General features: G+C 42.5%; 1 protein-coding gene across 5 annotated transcripts in view; it reads left to right on the top strand.

Annotated features, from left to right (window-relative positions):
- Positions 1–970: 970 nt before the first annotated feature.
- The window catches only part of EYA3 (EYA transcriptional coactivator and phosphatase 3), a 109,917-nt gene continuing 105,889 nt past the window's right edge, over positions 971–4,998 (top strand). For all 5 annotated transcript variants that reach the window (XM_037740718.1, XM_017534739.2, XM_017534732.2 and 2 more), the window contains exon 1: positions 971–1,142. The gene's annotated coding sequence lies outside the window, so the exon portion shown is untranslated. The remainder of the gene's footprint in view (positions 1,143–4,998) is intronic.

Raw genomic sequence — 4,998 nt, 5'->3', positions numbered from 1 at the left:
GTTGTTTTGCTTTGTTTGTTTTATAGAGACAGGGTGTAACTTTGTTGTCCAGGGTGATCTCCAACTCTTGGGCTTAAGCAACCCCTCCCTCCCCTCCCAAAGTGCTAGGATTTCACACATGAGCCGCTGCGCCCGGCTTTATTTTAAAGAGGGTCTCCAAGTTAAACAAACGTCATCTCTGCAAAGCCTTAATTCAACCTTGCTTCTAGCCCATACTTGGCTTGTGATTTAAAATTAACGAAGCATTTAATAATTTTGTTTCTGAAAACAATATGCATGAAGTGAAGTTCATTGCAAGCTTAATATAATATTAAGAATAAACCAAATTTGGGGATAAAAAGATCACCTTGGAGGCAGGCGCGATGGCTGAGGCCTGTAAATCCTAGCACTTTGGGAGGCCGAGGCGGGCGAATGAACTGAGCTCCGGAGTTCGAGACCAGCCTGGGCAACATGGCGAAACTCCGTCTCTAGCAAAAAATACAAAAATTAGCCGGGCGTGGTGGTGTGCGCCTGTAGTCTTAGCTACTACAGAGGCTGAGGTGAGAGGATCACTTGAACCCGGGAGGCGGAAGCTGCAGTGAGCCGAGATCCCGCCTGGGCGACAGAGCGAGACTCTGTCAAAAGAAAAAAAGAAAGAAAGAAAAAAAGACTACCTTGGGCTAGCGTACCAAATGTCTTCCAAAACTTCCCACTCATTCTTCTTCCCACAGTTTTTCTAAATCTACCAAATGCATCCAGCATTTCTCCTCATGTTCCTTTTAGCGACGTAGGGATTACGCGCATTTTTAAAGACCTCCTTAAAAGTGAGGGCTGTAGCAGCCTCAAGACAGCCCGGGGTTCACCCAGGCGCCTGCTGCCCGACGCGGAGGCGCCGAGCGGGGCGTGACCATGGGCGGGGCTTGCCGGGCCGCTGGAGTGGGCGGTGTCTAGGAGCTTCCCCGTCCGGTCAGGCTCCACACATGCGCCCAGAGGTTTCTAGTGGAACGAGGTGTGGATAGTGAGGTGACTCTGGCCGCTTACTTCCGGTTCCTAGGGATGCGCATCCGGGTCACGCTAACGCCGCGGTTTCCTCCGCTCGCTTGCTTCTACTGTGGGTTTGGACTGGTCTCCATGTCCTGCTGTGGGGCTTTTGCAGCCTTTGGGTGAGTCTCGGCTGCCGACAGGGTCTGAGCGCAGCTGGTCGCGTACAGCCTGAAGGGGGATGGATCTAGAGTTCTGCCTCCGTCCTTGTGGGTGGGGGTCTCTTCGCCTGTCCCTTGTCCCTGCAGTGCTTCAGTCACCTCAGCCCTTTCCTTCACGCTGGCCTCGCGTTATTCGCCTCAGCTTAGCCTTCTCGCCTCCGTGCATCTCTCGCCTCGCTGTTTTTCCTCAGCCGCATCAGCCCTTTTCCAGCTTCGGTTTCTTGCCTTTCGCCTCAGCGCCTCTGTCAGCCAATGCCTCTCCGTTTTTCTCCTCCTCCCTCCTTTCAGCATCTCTTTTCCCTTACCCATGATCTGGGATCTCAGCGTTCTTTGATCCAGTGAGATTGCCCACCTTATTATGTTCATTCTTCACCACTGAGAAACGGAGCCCTTTCTAGGGTCCTAGGTTCTTGTCCCCCAACTTTCTTCACCTTTGACCCTTCCTCCTGGGACTAGTAGGTGAGAGTGCTTCGCCTGGGATTCTCCTGCGTGACTTTAGCTAGAGGAGGGCTTTGCCAAAGCCCGGATATGGGAAGACATCCCCAGCCTTGGGGGAAGTTTTGCCTTAAGGTGCTGGATTAAGCTGAACTCTGGTAGCTTCCATAGTCAGAGTACAACAAAGGCGTTCCTAGTTCTTCGCTGGATCTCAGTCTTGGGGCTTTCTCAAGAGCAGCTAACAGGTGGCAGGCACACGGTACTGCTAGCGGTTGGGCTGTTGTGATCTTTCTTGTTAATTGAGAGGTCATGAAGACGTTCTGTGAGTTTTGTGTTCCCGTGAAAATGGATGTGCACAGCTGAGGCAAAAATATGAATGTTCTGGGACGTCAGCTCTGCTTTTTGCATGGACTTTTCTTATAGGACACTTGTGATGATAGAAGACAGAATTTGTGGGGAGATCATTAGCCCCGATTTATTCTGTTGTTACCGAAAAGTGTTCTGCTAAAGAATTCACTGTAGTAATTTCAAAGTAATCTTCTTTAAACTCAGTATGCACATATGCATTGTTTTTTTCATTTTTACTGTGTTAAATTTTCTATTTGTCTTCCTCTTCCTTCATTAGTCAGACATTACATTACTTAGAATGTTTTCTAACTTTTGTGTTTTTTTTTTTTTTTAACCATTTCCACCTTTGTTGTAAAACTATCATTCTCTCATTTTGAGACTTAGGGCATCTTTCTTAAATTTCCTTGGAGGTTTAAAGTCATTTATAACATGAAGGAATTGCATTTCATAGTGGTTAGTACCCCTTGCCCAAATTCTGTCATCTAGAGTATAGGCTTGGATAATCTTTATTTTTTTCTGATGTTCTCGGTGTGTATCTAGCACTTGATTGCAGAGGTTTTTGTGTGATCAGCTTCTGTAATCTATAAATTGTGCTTTAAAATGTAGTACTTAAGTATGAACTTAAATACAACTTTAAGCACCTGCTTATCTTTTGGCTAATTAGTTATAGAAAAATTTCCCTCATTATATGATACATATACATACACATATACAAATGTATAGACCTTGGCTTATTTCAAAATTGGGCTCTCTTCAGCTATTTTTAAGAAAGGACTTTGGAGTTTGGCCATGTTAGTCGTAGAAGCCACATGGAAGGACCCTTCTGATTGGCTTTTAGGACTCATCTAACTGCTAAGTGAAGCCCCTTTGAAAGTTTCTTATATGTACGTCCTCCCCACCACCTATCTCTAGCTTCTGTCCAACGTTGCCTTATTGTTTTCCAGCCTTCAAAACTAACCCACACCCAGCTTCCTTACCTTCAGGTTACTCCGGCTGCTTCCTTACCTTCAGGTTTGTGGACTTCATTTAAGCCATGGGAATGCCAGGTTAATTAATGCAGATTAATATAAGAACATTAAGCCCCAAAAATGACGGGAAATCACCCTGTCTTCAAAACAATAGAAAATGATAAAATCTGGTTTTAAAGACTATATACCATTGTCACTAGTAAGAAGTGGCACTTTTCTTTACAAAACATACAGAAATTAGGGTTTAGGTCTGGCATGGTGACTCACACCTGTAATCCCCAGCACTTTGGAAGGCCAAGGTAGGGGGATTGGCCAGGAGTTCAAGACCAGCCTGGGCAGCATAGTGAGACAAAATTAGCCTGGTGTAGGGGGGTGTTCCTGTAGTCCCAACTACTCAGGAGGTTGAGGCTAGAGGATCACTTGAGCCAAGATTTTGAGTGAGCTGTGATAACATCACTGCACTCCACAGAGCAACAGAGTGACACCCTGTCTCTTAAAAAAAAAAAAAGGAAATTACGACTTAAAACAGTTAATCTTTTTCCAAGGTCATTTCTTTTTAAATCAAGAAGTCCTGCACATGCTCTCAGAGTAGTGGGTGTTAATTCCATTAAAGCTGTAGGCTGGAAAGCACAATAGAGAATTTAGTGGGTCGTTTCAGTATATTCATGTCATATATGAGTGAGACTATTAGGATAAGAAATCTATGACACAGATTTTAAAATCCAAAGCTGAAGTCATTTTTGCCTTCGAAGAGGGACTAGAGAAATAAACTTTTGTGCAGAAGTAGAAGTTGAAAAGTTTTAGGAGTCTTTCTCTTTTTTTCTTCTAAAATGACTTTGGCCTATATATTCTGCACTGAAACCATTAAATGAAATGAACATCCTGTGTTGTCATTGCAGCAGTTGTGTTCATGCTGTTGATCCTCAAGCCTGACCCTCCACCTAGCTGCCAAACCAACCAACCAAACAAACAACAACAACAAAACACCAAAAACTAGAGACAGCTTAGTGTGTGTGTGTGTGTGTGTTTTATAGCTCAGGAAAAAAGAATTACTGTTGGTTTTCTATAGAAATTTCAACTTTAGTTTGTAACCCTGAGGGCTCAATTTAAAATACGTTTCTTTCCACAGAAACTGGATAAAAAAAAGAAAATAAATTTAAAAAATAAATAAAAATAAAATACATTTCTGCATATCAGTTTTATGCTTACTAACTTTTCTTATTTTGGTTTGATTATTTTTGCTTATTTTTTGTCATTTTATTTGCTACTGTACTTTGTCATACTTTTTTTTTTTTTTTTCGATACTTGAATCCTATGCTGTTTTTTAAAGGAGATGTAGTTTTGTTTGTTTGTTTTTCTTTTTTTTTCTCAAAACAAAAAAAACCTTGCTTTGTTGGCCAGGTTATAGTGCAGTGGTGTGATCTTGGCCCACTGCAGCCTCGACCTCCTGGGTGAAGCCATCCTTCCACAGCCTCCAGAGGAGCTGGGACTGCAGGTGATGCCACCACCCCTGGCTAATTTTTAAATTTTTTTGTAGAGGCAGGGTTTCACCATATTACCCAGGCTGATCTCAAACTTCTGGACTCAAGCAAGCAATCTGCCTGCCTCTGCTTCTCAAAGTGCTTGGATTAAGGCATGAGCCACCACCCACAGGCAGAGGATGTAGTTTTGAAAATTTAAGAAACAAAGTATACCTCCAACAAGTCCTTGCCACTTGTACCTTGTAGCGTTATGGTTTCTGTGCTTTGCTTAGACTGCTTCATGACTTGGTTTTTTTGTTTTGATTGTAAATAAAAGCCTCATGGAACTTCTTTTTAGGTAGTAGTTTGTTCAAAAGATATTTCCGTTCTGCATATAACAGGATACTTTAGCTCATGTATGATTTAAATGGAGAAGAAATAATTCAAAATAGAAATGTATATTTTAACATATTAGGAACAGTTAATTCTTCCCATATATTCATCTAATTGGTTTATACCAAAAGGTTGAATTTTTACATTGACAGTAAAGTGGAAAATAGGTGGACTTTCTGTTTTCTAGTTAACTTAAAAATACAAGGGAATATT

The sequence above is a fragment of the Cebus imitator genome, unplaced genomic scaffold (genome assembly GCF_001604975.1).
Source record: "Cebus imitator isolate Cc_AM_T3 unplaced genomic scaffold, Cebus_imitator-1.0 Scaffold87, whole genome shotgun sequence".
Lineage (NCBI taxonomy): Eukaryota > Metazoa > Chordata > Mammalia > Primates > Cebidae > Cebus > Cebus imitator.
The sequence above is the reverse complement of the archived record's forward strand: the minus strand, read 5'-3'. Positions and strand labels throughout refer to the sequence as shown.